General features: G+C 45.3%; 1 long non-coding RNA gene across 1 annotated transcript; it reads left to right on the forward strand.

Moving 5' to 3' along the window:
- Positions 1-10,072: 10,072 nt before the first annotated feature.
- LOC306816840 lies at positions 10,073-11,972 on the forward strand. The gene is made up of 3 exons (XR_013777790.1): positions 10,073-10,156; positions 10,987-11,141; positions 11,635-11,972. It is a non-coding gene; the product is annotated as an uncharacterized lncRNA (long non-coding RNA).
- The last annotated feature ends 5,589 nt before the right edge of the window (positions 11,973-17,561 follow it).

The raw sequence follows: 17,561 nt of genomic DNA on the forward strand, positions 1-17,561 counted from the left end.
CAGTGATGGCATTGGAGTAAAGGAGTTGGTTCCTTCCCTGGCTGCCTGACAGCATTGCCCACAGCCAGGCACTGGGGACAGAGTCCCCTGAGCCAGCCGTGCCCCCTCCCGAGCCGCCAGTGCCAGGCAGCTGCTCCCAGCCCTGTGCTCTGCAGAGGGAACTGGGCCTGGGCTGCAGAGCTGCCCCATGGTTCTGCTGCCTCTGCTGCCTGCACAGAAGGGGCTTCATGCCTTGGACCCTCAGCCCTGAGAGCAGAGGCTTGGCTGGGGGACAGGAGGGAGGGGGCTTGTTCAGAGGAGGGGCTGCACTGCAGGGATCCTATGGAGATCTCTAGACTCTCCCTGCCACAGGGTTTTGTTTTCCTCTCATAGCCTGATCTTCTCTCTGCTTCCTGGAGATGTTCATCCTGCAGGTGTTTCCCTGCCTGATGTCTCCCTGCCAGTGCTCACAGCCCCCAAATCTTTGTGCACTCTCCTGGCCCTACAGAATCCTGCCTGTTCAGGGCACTGGCTGGGGCAGTTTCTGTTTGCAGATGGGGGAGAAAGGACAGGTCTGACTGAGCCTGATGGGTCCAGCAAAGGGGATGCTGGTGCTGTCCTAGTGCAGAGGAGTGGCCGAAAGCACCTTAGGAAACTCCTGCAGAGCACTCAAAGTTGGAGTTCAGTGCCTCCAGAATTTAGAAAATGAAGAATTTGTGTATCATTTCTCAGAATGTTTCCTCCTGAACTTGTCTCAAACCGAGACCTCCCCCATTCCCCAAGGGTAGGAAATGGTAAACAAAGATTCAGGAAATTTCATTTTATAAGAAATTATTGTCTTGGAAATACCCCTGGACTCAGCTGAAGCTCTGAGCGTGTTGTCATGCTTCACACTCGAGATAGTAAGAGAATGTACTCACAGAGTCTGTAGGTATTGGGATGTTCCAGCTTTAGGAGATCACTCCAGGAGCTGCAGCTGCCTTGTCCTGCAGCCAGAGGCTTCCTGTGTCAAGGGCTGGGAATGATTCTGCCCCAGTCACTTCTCAGCATCTTCCCAGCCCTGACAGACTGAAGCTCTCTGTGCCTCTGTGCTGTGTCCAGGGTGGCTGCAGGCAGTGCTCCAGCCCTGCTGGGTCGTGCACAGAAGCTGCTCCTGGGCAGAGCTCTCTCTGCACTGCTGCACTTGCCAGGAGCTGCCTCAGTGCCAGGATCCCAGCCAGCTCAGCACAGGCACAGCACAAGGACTTCTCCTGCAGGTTGGTTGCTGAGTCCCTGAACATCAATCTGTGAACAGAGTTGAAGAAACCTCTCAATAATTCAAAGTTACAATCAATCTCAAAAGTTTATTCAAGTTCTAATGGTCCCACTGTGAAAAAACTGAGAAAGTGTCCCCAGGTTCAGTTAGAGCAGAACCCTGGTGGCCTGTTGACAGGAGGGACAAACAAGGGAAAGGTTTCTCTGGTGCTGAGCAAACCTGGATGTTTTAGGAATGCAAAGGGCCAAGGCCAAATCCTATTCTGTTCTGTTAGTGTTAAATATTGAGTTCTGCAACTTTAAAACTGGTTCCAAGAGTGAAAGGGGGGGGGGAAATGCCGTTTGTTATCAGAAATGGCACTTGCTCTTTGCAGTGCACAAGAGAGCTTCTTTTGCTTTTTACTTAGTTTTCTGGCTAGCTGAGGCAAAGGAGTCCCCTGGACTAATTTTTTTCCTTTTTCTTAAAATTGTTCAAACCTGCTCAGGACTGAAAACCCAGAGGAGCACCAGAGCTCACACTTGTGGATCACCAGGACTGGCCTGGGCTGTGGCATTTCCCAGCTCTGGAGGACTGAGAACAGACTGAGTGAGCCAGGCTGCAATCTATGGAAGGACTCTTCTGAATTTGTCATCTCTTAAGAGCAGTGAAACATTTTGCTGTTTAATATTGTTAATTTCCGTGCTGGGGAGTGTTTTGTCTGTTAAATAAACAGTTTTTTTCCACTTCTCTCCGAAAAAATATTTTTCCCCGAACCAGCTGGGGGAAGAATCCCATTCAGAAGTTTCCTCCCAAATTTTTGCTAAACCAAAAGAAATATTTTTTGACGCCCAGCGCGTGGCCCGAGAAACTGGAAAAAACCTGTTCTAATTGCATTTTGGTTGTACTTACTCTGTAATGGGATAAAGCCATCAATAACCATGTTGTTTGAATTCATAATGTCCCTCAAAGTAGAAGTCTTCAAGTAGAAGTCTTCATATGTCTTGAGTCTCTAAGTTTTTTTAAAGTTTTAATACCTTTCTGGTCCCTAAACTTATTTTCTTATCCGAAGATAGCTCCAGTAGTGTCCTAGCACCTAGCTTTTCAGTAAAAACACATATATTTAAATAACTGTTATGCTGAGCTCAGTGATAGTGATTTATAAAGTGTTTATAAAGCTACTAAAGTTTGTTCCAAGTATGTATAGTTTATAGTTTCTTCGTCCTACCCTGTATCCCTGTTCCTGTAGCATGTTTTGGAGGTTTATTAGTAATTGCACCCAATTTTTTTAAAAAAGAGCAAAGGATGAGGCTTTTCAGCCTTTCCTTCTTCCCCTTTAAATCTGTAAAGTCTTTTTAAAGAAGTGTTCCTTATTAACACGTAATAACATAATTCATAACTAATTCATAATTGTGTTCATAATTAACACAAAAACACAACTCCTCCTAGCACTTTGACTACCACTTCTAAAATAAATGTTCAAAGCAAAAGTTCCCTTTGCCCATCATGCCACCAACACCACATAAAACAAAGAAATTACCCTCATCACACAACCTGCCTGTATTAAAAAATTAAATCACCCTAAAATTTTAATAATAATTGCAAATTAACCCAAATGTAAAAACTTTGCTAATACAAAAAAAACCAAACCAAAACCAAACAACACATGCTAAAAAAGCCTCACCATACAACCAACTGCCAACAAATAAAACACGTTATGCTCTTTTCACCAACAGCTCCTGTCACATTGTAAAAATGAATCAAAAATAAAAACTGTATAAAGCCACACACAACAAGCTACACAAGCTACCGAAAAAAAGTCAACTCAAAGCTGTTCAGCTAGCCCTAAACATTGCTAAAAGAAAAAAGTAGCCAAAACTCTACCTTTACACCAATTCATAAATAATAGCCAATGCTCTGTAAAATTAGCTGAAAAAATTTAAAGACTCACTGACAACATAAAAAAAAATCTAAACTACTAATAAATAAAAAACATTGCCACTCAGTTAAAAAACCTGCCTGTAAAATTCATCATATAAATGCCCATGTCCCCAAAAATACAAACATAACAAAATCTAACAAAACAACAACAAACAAATAAATCATGCTGCACAATAAAAAATATCAAAATTAAATAAATAACACCAAAAAAAAAATATTCCTAGCCCAATAACCCATAATGCTTCCAGTCATCAAGACAAAAACATCACCTATTATAAGCACAAAACCAAAAAATAAATTTAACCATAAACAGTATTTCCCAAGTTATCCTTAACTATAAAACTGTACTGCCATCAAGCAAATCAAACAATAAAGCCCCTCTAGTATGCAAAATTGTAATCCAAATATAAATACAAAAAAGCCTGACAAATTAACTGCACCATAGGGTCTCAAACCCAAAAATTTATTAAAAAAAAAGTTTAAAATCATTTTTGCCTCAAATACAAACAAACCCATTCATAAATTGTCTTGCTCGCAAACCAGGTTGCATGTAATAAATAATATAAAATAATAAAACAGCACAATATGTACCTCAAAAAATCTAAATATTAAGTAAAAATCATATATAGATATTACTATAAATGTCCACTGTCCAAATATCACTGTTATTATCTGTATATAACTAGATCTGTGTGTGTATATATATATATAATGTATGTATTATAAAATTAAAATATATATAAATATAATTATAAACTAACAATATAAAAATAAAAAGTAAAATGTCTTAAGGTAACTTTATAATGCTTGCATCCTCAAATCTTCTGTTCTCTTCTGTTGGTATTAAGGTCTACAACTTTAAAACTAGTTCCAAAAATTAAAAAAAAAAATAAAAAATGCAGAGTTTGTTATCAAAACAGCACTTACTCCCCCATATTCTTCAGACAAACTCTGTTGTCTACAATAAACAACAAAGAAAGTCTCTTTTGCTTTTTAATTAATTTTCTCACTAGCTAAAATAAAAAGTCCCCTGAGCTGTTTTTTCCCTTTTTCTTAAAATTATTCAACCTTCTCTAAACTAAAAATCCCAGAAAAAACACGGAAACTCACACTTGTAGCCCACCAGCCTGGCCTTTTCCCAATGCCAAAAAAATACAAACAAACTTAGCAAGCCAAGCTGCAACCAACAAAAAAACCCCTTCGAAATTTTACCATCTCCTCAAAACAGCAAAAGTTTTGCTGTTTAGTATTGCTCATTTCCAACCTAAAAAATACTTTGTCTGTTAAATATATAGATTTTTCCACTTCTCTCTAAAAAAATATTTTTACCAAACCAGTTAAAAAAAAAAATGCCATTCAAAAATTTCCTCCCAAATTTGCCCTAGACCAAAACACCTCAGCAAGGAGGGTGCAGTAGATGGTATTTTAGGGGCATTCCAATTTAAACAACAAAAATTTAACAATTAATTCAAGGAAAGCTCTGACAGCTCCTCTTCAAGGACTCACCAAGGGGTCAATGGCAGAGCTCTCCACCATGGCCTTGCCAGCTGAGCAAGGGAGGTTCTGCGTCAGGACAGATTCATGATGGAAACCCACAAAGGGCATTTGGGGAATCTGCAAGATTTCCCATGGGCTGTCTAAGAAAGGACCCCAAGAAGGGAAAGGATGGGGATCAGGTGGTTTGCAGAGAGATGATGGGCAAGTGCCATCCCTGGCAGTTCCTGCGGCTGATCCCCACAGCCTGTGGCATTTTCCTAAACCCTCCAGTGCCAAGAACTATCTGGGACAAGGGAGCTCTCTGTGCTCTGGGATGTCCAAGTGTCTGATACTGGACTGGGCACCACAGATCACAGATCACAGCCTGGCCAGCTTCCCTGTGTCTCAGGGCTGGTTGGGCTATGTAACAGAGCTGCTCCCAGTCAGAGCCCAGGAGAGGCCTCTCCCTCTTGCCTCACTCCTGCAGCTCCCCAGAACGGAATTCCTGTTGTGTGGGGTCTCTCATGTGCTGGATGGCCTTAACACTGCCTCCTGCCAGAATGCCTGTCAGGGCCAGCCAGACTGCTGCAAGGCCAGTGACCCCCCACAACCATCACCATTCCAGCCAGTGTCCCCTGGGCCTGGCTCTCCCCTTTCCTCTGCTCCTGTCTTACCTCTGCTGGAATGAGCTTTTTTTGTGATTAATATCTTGTCCCCAAGTATGGGGCCAACCAGGCTCCTGGAGCAGAAGTGGCTTCACAGTCAACATGTGAACACTGAGAGACAAACTTCCTATCTGCTGATGGGAAGTTAGAGCAGGATGTGGTTGGAAAGGAGCTGTGTGGATGTGGGACAGCACCTTTCTGGTGTCATTGTGGGGCACAACAAATCTGCCCGGAGCAGGTCAGGAATAAATTTGATCTGAGCTTTTGCTCTATTAGGTCCAGTTGTTTGGTCTGCTCATGTGGGTAGGGAAGCTCACCCTGTGCATATTCCCATCTGTGCTCCTCTCAGGGATCTTTTTCAGGCCTGTTCCTATAGCTTTTGAGAAGTTTTAATTCCCTTTCGGTGTTAAGGAAAGCCTATTCTTGTTGCCGAGTCTGCCAGCTCTCCTCAGAGTCAGAGATTTCTAGGAAAGTCATTCAGAGATCTGCCCCGAGGTTGGATAGTCATGAGTGGCATGGAATGTGGGAGCAAACGGATTGGTGTTTGGAGGATGCCTCTTCTCCAATGTTTTGGAAGTTCACCCCTGAACAGCTACAGGACCCTGTTAAAAATGCTGCAACAGCTTCAGAGAGGTGCAAAATGATGCAACCTGGCTACTGTTTGTGGGACACTGCTGGTCACTGGACAGCACCCTCAGGAGGAAAGCAAAGCAACAGGCACCGTGGGCACTCCTGAACCAGGGAATAGCCCCTGCTAGGAGCAGTGGCTGCTACACAGAAGAAATCCAAAACCAAATCTGCACCAATCCCTTAGTGAGGGAGGAAGAGGAGGCAGGGCCCTCACAACATGAGGAAGAGTCAGGGCCAGAGACCATCACTAGATCCCTGTCCTCAGGTGAGCTGCGAGATGTGTGAAAAGATTTCAGCCGCCAGTTGAGGAAGCCCCTGGTGACCCTGCTGATCTCTGCTGGAATAACACAGCTTTGGTATAGAACTGGATGGCAGTGAAGCCAAGCAACTGTGATCCCTGTCCCAAGATTTGGGCATTGACCCGGTGTAAGGACAAGATAATAAAAATTGCTTTCTCATTATGTTTGTTTATTGTAATGTCTTTGAACACCTGGAGACTGTGTCCCCCATGTCTCCCTTGTCCCCCATTCGGTGCCTCCCATCCAACATCCTCCAAGTCCCCACTCCATGTCACCCATTTCATGTCCCCCATCCCCCATATCCCCCGCTCTTGCCATTCCTCCATATCTCCCATGTTCCCCATACCATGTCCCCATCCTGTAGCCCTCATTCCATATCCCATCTCTCATGTCCTCCATCCCCCCTTCTCCACATCTCCCAACCCCATTTCACATGCCCCATCCCACATCCCCCATATTCCCCATCCCATGTCCCATCCCACTGGTCCCACACCCTCCATGTCTCCCATTCCATGTCCCCCATTCCATATTCCGTCCCTCCTCCCTGTCTCATCCCCGTATCCCCCACCCCTGTCCCCACAACATCATAGAGGCTCCAGTGAAGTCACAGTGCCACCAGCAGAGTCACCAAGCATCCTTGGGGGATGCAATGGGAGCTAGTCTGGTGGTGGGACATCCCAGACTCTACATCCTGATCCCACATCCTGAGGGAGTACGGAATGAGCTCCCCAGCTCGCATTGCCAGGAGGACCAGGGTGGAGCTCTGGGGGAGGACAGAGGTTGCTTCAGCCACCACCCTTGAAGGTACCAGCACCTCCTGGACCCCAGGAATGCCAGAATCTGTCGGGACCCACCCTGACTGAGTTTTCCTCAATTGCCAGAGTGGAAGAAAATTTGGGATGCAGTGGCTGACTTCGTCCTGGAAGAGCTCCTGCTGCGGAAGAAAGTCACTCCAATTCCCCTGCCATGCTCCCTCCTGAGGGTCAAGATCACCTCTGCTTCATTCCAAAATCCGAAATTCCTCTTTCAGGGCATTCAGATCCTGAAAGCCTGAAACTCCTCTTGCAGTGGGTGCAGATTCCAAAATCTCTTTTTCAGGGGGCAGGGATCCCAAAATCCTGAAATTACACTTCAAAATCATGCAAGTCCACTTCCAGATGGGAGCAGATCCCAAAATCTGAAAACTCCAAGTTACATGGGGCACAGACCCCACAATCTCAAACTCACACTTCAAAATCCCAAAATTCTACTTCTGGGGGAAAGCAGATCCCAAAATTGCCAGAATTCTGGTTGCAGGGGGTGTGGATCCCAACCTTCGGCGCCCTGGATGTGGTTCCCTGGCGGGTGCAGCTTGGAGACATGGAGGTGACAACACGGAGGCCGATTTTTTGCCTGGCCAGGAATTTGGTCCAGAACCACAATTTGATGGATGACTGGGAATTCTGGCCTGGTAGGACTATGGGGATTCTGAGGTGGGCACGGATGGAGGTAGAGGGTTGAGGGAGGGGGTAGAAAATGGGGAGTTGAAAGGTGCGAAAAGAAACCAAAACAATTTGAGGAGACCCTAAAAGTCCATGAGGAGATCCCAAAAACCACAAGGAGACCTCAAAAAAACACGAGATCCCAAAAATCACAAGGAGAACTCCCTCAAAAAACTAAGAGGAGATCCCAAAAAATCCATGAGAAGCCCCCAAACCCATGAAGATACTCTAAAAAGCCCCATGAGAAAAAACAAAAATCACAAGAACACCCCTAAACATTTGAGGAGACCCAAAAATACATTACAAGACCTCAAAAAAGCATATGACAAGACCCAAAAAAAACCATGAAACCTGAAAAAAACATAAGAAGATCCCAAAACCACAAGGAGGTCCCATAAAACAATGAGGAGACCCCCACAGAAGACAAGGATAGCCCATAAAACCATGAGAAGATACCTAATAAGCACAGGACCCCCAAAACCCACAAGACCCCAAAAAACCATGAGAAGAACCCCTAAAACCCATGAGGACACAAAAAAAAAAAAACAAAAAAAACCCAAAAAAAACCACAAAAAAAACAAAAAAAAAAAAGAAGATGACCAAATTCACAAGGAGAACCCCAAAAACATAGGGAGAACTTCCAATCTCCCCATGAGAAGACCCCAGAAAACCAAAAGAGACCCAGAAAACCCCACAAGAAGTCCTCAAAAACCACAACCCATTAGGATACCCCAAAAATTTTGTGAAGACACTAAAAACCACTATAAGAGCCCAGAACTCACAAGGAGATGTCATAAAACCATGAGGAGACCCCCAAAATCATGACCTCCCCCCTAAAAAATGCATAGTAAGACCAAAAAAAAAAAAAAAGAGAAAACCCCCCAAAAACCACAAGGAACTCCAAAAAAACCCACAAGAAAATCTAAAAAAAAAAAAAAATCTCAAGCAGACCCCAAAATACCATCACGTGACCCTTATGCCCCTGAGGAGACTCCAAAAAAACACAAGAGGACCCCAAAAATTATGAAGACACCCCAAAAAAGCACATAAACCAAGGAGGACCCCATAAATCAATGAGGAGACCCCCAAAAATACAGAGACACCCCATAAAACCATGGGAAGACCCCAAAACCCATGAGAAGACCCTACACAATGAACAGAAGTTCCAAAAATCCCATAGGAAGACCCCATAACATATAAGAAAACCTGAAAAACCTACAAGAAACCCTCCCAAAAACATGAGAAGGCTCCAAAGTCTCTAAAGAGATGTCAAAAAAACTCAAAAATCATGTAGACACAAAAAAAAAAAAAAAAATTTGAAAAATCCCATAAAACCACAAGAAGACCCCAGATACCATAAGGAGACAAAGAAAATCCCTCAAAACCCCAAATCACTCTGAGAAGACCCCAAAACATCCTAAGACATTAAGAAAAAAATAAGAGTGGACAACAACAGCCACAAGGAGACCCCATAAAACCTCATGAAACCCCCAAAACCCTACCAGAAAACCACAAACCCCGCAAGGATAGCCCAAATCCCCGCCATCTTCCATGTCCTCCCAGGGAACCTGGACTCACTCCGGACGTTTGCAGTGGCAGCAGTGCTGGGACTGCCCCGGCGCAGGGTGGAGGGCGCCCTCCAGGCCACTATGTCCCTCCTGTCGCGGTGCTTGGGGACAGGTGAGGACGTGGCCTTGGTCCTGGGGGACATTGGAGTCCTGCTGGTGGAGCGGCACAAGGTCCGGATGAGGTTCTACCACGACTTCCTGGAGGCAGTGGCCGGGAAGGAGAACTTGGAAAATGGGGTCTTCAAGGTGAGGAGGTTGAGGGGATGGGAGCAGGGGAGTGGGGTGTTCCTTTAAAATCACCTCATCCATGGGGAGACGGTCCTGCCATCTTTGGGACGCTTAAGTTCCTTGGCCATGTTGAGGAAATCCCACCATTTTTGGGATTGTCCAGCATTTCCTCATACACATGAAGGAGGTCCCAACATCTTTGAGGTCCTCTTTGGTCTCCTTTATTGCTGAGTTCCTCATGCACATTAAGGAAGTTCCACCGTCTTTGGGGTCCCTGAGTCCTTGGTCATATTGAGGAGATTCCACTGTCTTTGGGCTCCTCCAAAGTTCCCTCATCCATGTTAAGGAGGTCGCGCCATCTCCTCTTTGGGTTTTTGAAATGCTGGATTCCTCATCTTTGGAGTCTTCCATCACTGCTGTCTTCACCCATGATAGGAACTCCCAACCATTTTGGTGCTCCTGCAACAATGAACTTTTCATCCATGGGAAGGTCGCACTATCTTTAGGGTCTTCTAATGTTGAGTACCTCATCCCCATGGAGAAAGTCCCATCCCTGTTCTCTTCTGCTACAGATCCAGGAGCTCCTGGACATAGTGGTGCCTCGGGGAGTCCCTGTGGCTGCTCTGACCTCATGTGGCTCCATCATCGTCTTCCCTGAGTGCGTCCAGGGGCAATCCGGGGCTCTGGGATGGGACTGGAATGGGATCCAACCCAACCCACTCCAGGATTCCTTGGATTTAGAGGGCCTGAGGAATTCTGCCCTGGGACGGTCTGGGGGATGGTGAATTTTGGGAAAACTGGTGGATTTTGGGAAAATGGGAGATGGGAGATTTGGGGAAGATATGGTGGATTTGGAGGAAAGATAGGAGGATTTGGGAGAAAACCATGGTGGAATTGGGGGAATGGGGTTGATTTGGGAGGGAAAGAGATTTGGGGAAAAAAAGATGAATTTGGGAAAGTCATGGTGGGTTTGGGAAAATGAGGTGGATTTTGAGGAAAATGTGGTGGATTGTAGAAAAAGAACAGGTGGATTAAGGAAGATGTGGTGGAAAAGGAAAAACATTGATTTGAGGAAAAACAGGGTGGATTTTGGAAAAACATGGTGGATTCGAGGGAAAACATAGTATATTAAGGAAAATGTGTTGGATTTGGAGAAAAATAAGATGGATTTGGGAAAAATATAATGGATCTGGAAAAACTATGGTGGATTTGAGGTTAATGGGGGATTTGGGAAAAATGTGGATTTGCCGGAAACCAAAGTGGATTTGGGAAAAAAAAATGGATTTGGGGCAAAATGGTGGATTTGGAAAAAAATAGTATGGATTTGGTGGAAATGTGGTGGATTTAAGGAAAACTATAGTGGATTTGGGGGGAAAAAAAGGTGAATTTAGGAATAAGTGGTGAATTGAGGGGGAAATTATGCAGATTTGGGGAAAACTGTGGTGATTCCAGGGTGGTTCTGCGATGATCATGGTGTTTCCTACCCAGATTCGAGAGGGAAATGGTCCAGGCACCACTTTCAAGGGCAAGGCTGCTAAAGAGCCTTCAGAACGTCCCCAAGGAGACCCCACGTCCCAGGGGTGATCTGGGACCACAGATCAGTAAAGAAGGGAAAGGCAGGAAAACTGAGAGAGGCAGAGAAGGTAATTTTTTTTTTTTTTTTTTTTTTTTTTTTTTTTAATGAGGAAAAATGAAAATGAATGGGAAAAAAAGAAATAAAAAGGTGGGATCTGAAAAAATTGGGAAAATGGGAATTAATTGGGATTACAAAGTAAAGGAATGGGGGAAGGAAACAAATAGGGAAAAATCAAGGAAAAGGGGAGAATAGCAAAAAATTAGGAAAATGGGAATTTTGGGGATAATAAAGCAAAAAAAAAAGTGGGAGACAGAAAAGAAATTGGTGGAAAAAAACAAGGAAAATGGGAAAAATGGGAAAGGGCAAAGGGGGAATGGAGAGTGAAAAGGCAAAGAAATGAGGAAAAAAGGAAAGAAATTGACAAAAATGGAAAAGAAAAGGGGGAAAGAAAAAGAATGGGGAAAGAAGAGAGAAATATGGGGAGAAAGGGAAGAAATGTGGGGGGAAAAGGAAGAAATGGGACAAATTATGTGACGTCTGACTTCACCTCTCCTTCTCAGTTCCAAAGACAGTTTCTGGACTATTAGGAAGAAAGGAAAAACCTGAGGAAGAGATTCCAGAAAAGCAGAAAACCCAGAGGAGGAGGGGGAAGGAGAAGAAGCCAGAAACAGAGCTGGGGAAGAAAGGAAAAGAATCAGGGAAGTCAGAAACCAAACTGGGGAAAAAGAAGTCAGAAACTGAATTGGAGAGGAAGGAAAATCTGGGAAAATCAGAAACAGAATTTGAGAAAAAGAAGTCAGAAACTGAATTGGGGAGGAAGGAGAAATCAGGAATGTTGAAAACTGAACTGGGGAAAAAGGAGAAGTCAGGAAAGTCCAAATCTGAAGGGATGAAGGAAAAGCTGGAAAAGTCAGAAAAATCAGGGAAGTCAGAAATGTCAGGAAAATCAGGAAAGTCAGAAATGGTGGGAAAGTCAGAAATGTCGGGAAAGTCAGAAATGTTGGGAAAGTCAGAAAACTCGGGAAAGTTGGAAAAGTTGGGAAAGTCAGAAAAGTTGGAAAAGTTGGGAAATTTGGGAAGGTCTGAAAAGTCAGAAAGATCGGAAAAGTCAAAAATGTTGGGAAACTCAGATAAGGTGGGAAAGTCAGAAATGGCAGAAAAGTCAGAGAAATCAGGAAAGCTGGGAAAGTCAGAAAAGTCAGAAAAGTCAGAAATGTCGGGAAAGTCTGAAAAGCTGGAAAAGTCAGAAAAGGTGGAAAAGTCAGAAAAGTTGGGCAAGTCAGGAAAGTCAGAAAAGACAGAAATGTCAGGAAAGTCAGGAAAGTCAGAAAAGTCAGAAATGCCAGAAAAGTCAGAAATGTTGGGAAAGTCAGAAAACTCGGGAAAGTTGGAAAAGTTGGGAAAGTCTGAAAAGTTGGAAAGGTCGGAAAAGTCAGAAATGTTGGGAAACTCAGAAAAGGTGGGAAATTCAGAAATGTCAGAAAAGTCAGAGAAATCAGGAAAGTTGGGAAAGTCAGAAAAGTCGGAAAAGTCAGAAATGTTGGGAAAGTCTGAAAAGTCGGAAAAGCTGGAAAAGTCAAAAAAGGTGGAAAAGTCAGAAAAATTGGGCAAGTCAGTAAAGTCAGAAAAGACAGAAATGTCAGGAAAGTCAGGAAAGTCAGAAAAGCCAGGAAAGTCAGAAATGCCAGGAAAGTCAGAATTGTCAGGAAAGTCAGAAATGTTGGGACAGTCAGAAATGTTGGGAAAGTCAGAAAACTCGGAAAAGTTGGAAAAGTCGGAAAAGTTTGAAAAGTTGGGAAAGTCTGAAAAGTCAGAAAGGTCAGAAAAGTCAGAAATGTCGGGAAAGTCAGAAATGTCAGGAAAGTCGGAAATTTCAGAAAAGTCAGAGAAATCAGAAAAGTTGGGAAAGTTGGGAAAGTCAGAAATGTTGGGAAAGTCTGAAAAGTCGGAAAAGATGGAAAAGTCAGAAAAGTTGGGCAAGTCAGAAATGCCGGGAAAGTCAGAAAATTTGGGAAAGTCAGAAAAGCCAGGAAAGTTGGGAAAGTCAGAAAAGTCAGAAATGTCAGGAAAGTCAGGAAAGTCAGAAAAGACGGAAAAGTCAGAAAAGTTGGAAAAATTGGAAAAGTTTGAAAAGTCGGAAAAGTCTGAGAAGTTGGAAAAGTCAGAAACCGAGGGGAGGAAGAAGAATTTGGAAAAGTCCCCAAACAAGTGAGGCTGAAGGCTTGGGGGCAACCTGGTGTCCCCCACCTCAGGATGACCTTTCCCACTGGATCCTTCCAGGGATCATGCTGAAACTCCAAAGGCTGGACAGCACCGGGACCGCTCCAGGAGCTGGTGCCAGATGCAAAGGGACAAAACTCCACGCTCCAGGGGAGGAGGAGCAGAAGGAGACAGGAAAGAAGTGAAGAGGAAGGAGAAATCCAAGCAGATCTGTCTTCGGGATCCCTGGATCTTCCAGACACCAGTGATTGCAGTGCTGTCAGAATCTAGCTCTGGCTCCAGCATTCCTGAGGATCCTGACTCCAAGGAGCCCCTGCCCAGCCCTGTGAAGCCAATGAGGACATGCAACAAGAACTTCTGACTGGTGCTGAAGATGTCTCTGGAGTAGCTGGGAATCTCTGGGAATCTCCAGAATCATTAATAAATGCGTCTGGTTTGGGATGGTTCAGGGATGACTGGGACGAACTTCCTTTTCTCAGAATCTATTGGGATCTTTCCAATTTACTCCCAGAATCTGCGCTTTTTGTTCCAAATCCAATTGGATCCAAGCCCAAATCCCATCAGATCCACCACTGCTGCTTTGTGCCTTGTTGTCCCTCACGCTGGAGAAGGCTTTCTATAAAAAAAAAAAAAAAGCCTCTCCTTCTCCTCTAAACCCCCATAATGGTCTCCATGATTTCATAAGGCCCCTCAATGATTCAATGAACTTTTGGTTCCATGAGATTTCATACTGTCAATAACAATCTGCTTGATTCCACAGTTTCATAATGGACCTTTTGTTCCATGACGTTCCATAGCATCACCATCATCTCTTTGGTTCCACAAGGCCTTGGTGTGAGGCAATGGCCCCTTGGTCCCATGCCATTCTGTACCGTCAAGAATGATTTCCTTGGTCCAATGGACCCTTGGTTCCATGAGGTGCTTGGCTTCCCACAGCCTCTCAGAGACCCTTTTACCCCTCAAGGCCTCTCACAGCCCCTTACAGCACGTGGACCCTCATGACCCTTTACAGCCCCTGACAAACTCTCATGGACTGTCACAGCACCTCACAGCCCCTGAGAGCCCTTCACAGTTCATGGCCTCTCATGAACTTTCACACAAACAAAGCCTCAAAACACCTCACAGCCCCTCACAGCCCCTCAAACACCCTAATAGCCCCTCACAGCCCCTCACACACTCTCATGGTCCCTCCATAGCCCAAGGCATGGGGATCCTCCCAAAGGAGAAGGGGTCAGGTCCTGCTTGTTCCCCTTTTATTTTGGTCCCTTCACAGCGATGAGTAAAGAAAGCCTGAAATGGAGCCTTTCCCCAGCGTTTCCCTCAGGGTTAATTGTGGGCTGAAGCTCTGTGCTGGCACTGTCCAAGTGTGAATATCCCTGCAGCCCAAGGCCTTTGGTTTCCCCCGTGTCCACTCCCTTGTCCCCAGTCCCGCCCGGCTCTGGCAGCAGCGGTGATGCTTGAAAACCAGACAAGAAAACAGTACTCCATGGTATAGGGCCTGTAGAGCAGGTATTTGTTTATTTGACACCAGGAGTGAGTGACACAAACTCGCTCGTCCATTCTTCACACAGTACTAGCTTTTATACATTTTTTTTTTTTAGTGTGCACATTATACTTTCCTAACTTGCATGTTGTAACCTATTTTCGAATCACATGGTTATGTAAACCCTTGTCTCACATGCACAGTTTCTGCACGAGGTGATTGTCAGCCTCCTGGTGGTCATTTCGATAAAGGCTCAGAAACCTTCCTCGGGCTTCAAATTACTACCCCTGCTTCCTGCACACACTCTATGAGATTGTCTGCCAGACACCTCTGGGCTGCTCAGATCAGGGGTAGAGCACAGGATCAGGAGCGGCCCCATCCATGGGGTCAGAGGCTCAGGGGCTCTCTGGGCTGCCTGGGTGCGTTGGCACTTGAGGGACAGTGGCATCTCAGAGGGGCTACATCCTGCCACCAGCAGGAAGCCACGGTGCAGAGCAGGGGATGAGCTCGTGGTGCCAGCTCGTGAGTGCTTTGCCCAGCCCCCAAAAAGAGACAGGCTGGAGTCTGCTCTAGGCTGGGACCCCAAGACTCATCTGACCCCTCATGAGGTGCCTTGGCTTAGGGAAAAGTTTGGGGTGAGCTGGAATGAGGGAAGGGGATGAGGAGAGAGATGGGGGGAGGGATGAGAGGAAAACTCTGAGCTCCCGATTGGTGTGAGAATCCAGCCACATGCAGGTGGATCTTGGTGGGCATCATGCCGAAGGGAGCCTCTCCTCTTCTCACCCTTCCCTTGCAGTTCTCCACCAGCAGTCAGAGAGCTCTGGAAGCTGCAAGGATGGGGGCAGATTCATAGGAGATGGCAATACCACCCTGGAGAATGCCCTCTGGGAGCTGAGGAAAGTTCTCTGCTTGTCACAGCCGCCAGATAACAGCCCCAAGCCCAAGGTGTCTCTGCTCCAGCAGCTTTCCCAAAATCTGATTGGAGACAAGTGAAGCTCAGGATGTCTCTGGGGAGCAAATGGGACTTACACGATTATCCTTCTCTGGGTGTGCAGGGGACCAGGCGACTTCTTGATGGCTTAACACAGCACTGATCCTGTCTTTCAGGGGGTGAGGTGTGCAGGCTCTGCCCTGGGGACTGGATGCTGGGCAGGGCCCAGTGATATTTGGTCTCTGATGCCTTAGTGTACAAAGCAAAGTGATGCAGAGTCCCTAGGCAGCTGCAAAGGAGAGATACTTTATTACAGAAACCAGGCCTTTTTAAGCAGTTAGCTGATTATCAGTTACATTCCATTTATGTACAAAGAATATAATTCAACCAACCATCATACAACATTGATGCAAACATGTGATGGTTATATAACTTGTTTTTCTACCTCTAAACTTTCCCACAGTCTTTTTCTGCTTAGCTGAAGTAGCAGGCCTGAGCCATGATTTTACAAGGGCAACAAGCCCTTATTTTATAAGGTTTTACCTATATGCAGCACCTTAGGATTTTAGCTTTTATATTTTTCATATATTTGTAATCCTGTAATTCTTTAGTGTATAACTCTAAACTCCATATATAATGTTAGTTGCTGCTTTCCCACTTCAGTCAGACAAAACAATCACTTTCTAGACGTGGGAATCCCTGGAACTAGGGGGTATAGTAAGGACACCTTACTGTCTCAGGCCTTGAGGGATGTAAACAAAAGTGAATTGGGGGGAGCAAACTTGGGATAAATTACTTCATTACCTGAAGCTGTAATTGAAAAATTAACCCCCAGTATGCAAATGGATCAAACTTATGCAAGTATGAAAACCTGTGATCCATGGTCCATTTTGGGTGTAGTCCCTGGGAGTTTTGTCTGTCCAAAATGTACCTGAAGGCCTTTCAGTAAATATAATCATTTTTTATTCTCTTAATTTTGTCTGGCCTCTGCTCTTAGGTAGCCCCAAAAGCCTGGATACAGACCATGGATTGAAAACCACAGGTACTGCAGGAGTCTGGGGGCCACACTGCTGGTACCACGGGGCCAGAATGGGCTGGTGAAGGAACTGATGGCACTGCAGATGTAGGACAGGTCCCAGATGAAGGTGTTCCCAGGGTGATGGTGTTCCCAGAAGCCTGGGTTCAGTCAAGTTCCCCAGGTGCCCTGTGGCAGAGCAAGAGGGGGTCATTCCTGGGATGAGGATGGAGACTGTTCTGGGGTGACTACTGTCACACATTGGCGTCACCACTTGTCCTTTCCCTGAACCATGATTTGCTACATAAAAGCCTGCAGAGACTTCTATATAACTTCTGGATCTGCTAGGATATTGCCAGAGCAGGAGGGACTGGACCTATCTGAAGAGCAAATCCCCTCCACCCCCTGGGATTCCCAGGTGTGACCTTCTGTGCCTGCTGGTTCCCACTGGACCCCTGGCTGAGCCTGTGGGATGGTCAGGTGGAATTAGGTCACCACTGAGACCTGCATCAAGGAGTTTCAGTGGATCTGCCAGATAGAAACCACACAGCTCTGAGCCTCCATTGCACCCCAAAAACACCTTTAAAGAAGGAAAATCCCCAACTCCTGCAGCTCTAAGATCCACCATCAAGCTCTCATAGGGTTGTTGGTAAGGGCAGAGTTGCAGCTGCTGAAAGCTGTCCCATGAGGAGATGCTCAGGCACCGGGGAGAAAACTGCCTACAAAAGAATAAAAATAAAAATAACCTGAAAAAAACCAACATTTTTGGGAAGCAGAGGGATGACAAAGCAAGGGAGAAAGGTGGGAGCCTGGGGATGCTCCAAACCCCATCCCACTG

Source organism: Erithacus rubecula, assembly GCF_903797595.1.
Source record: "Erithacus rubecula genome assembly, contig: scaffold_90_arrow_ctg1, whole genome shotgun sequence".
Classification (NCBI taxonomy): Eukaryota; Metazoa; Chordata; class Aves; order Passeriformes; family Muscicapidae; genus Erithacus; species Erithacus rubecula.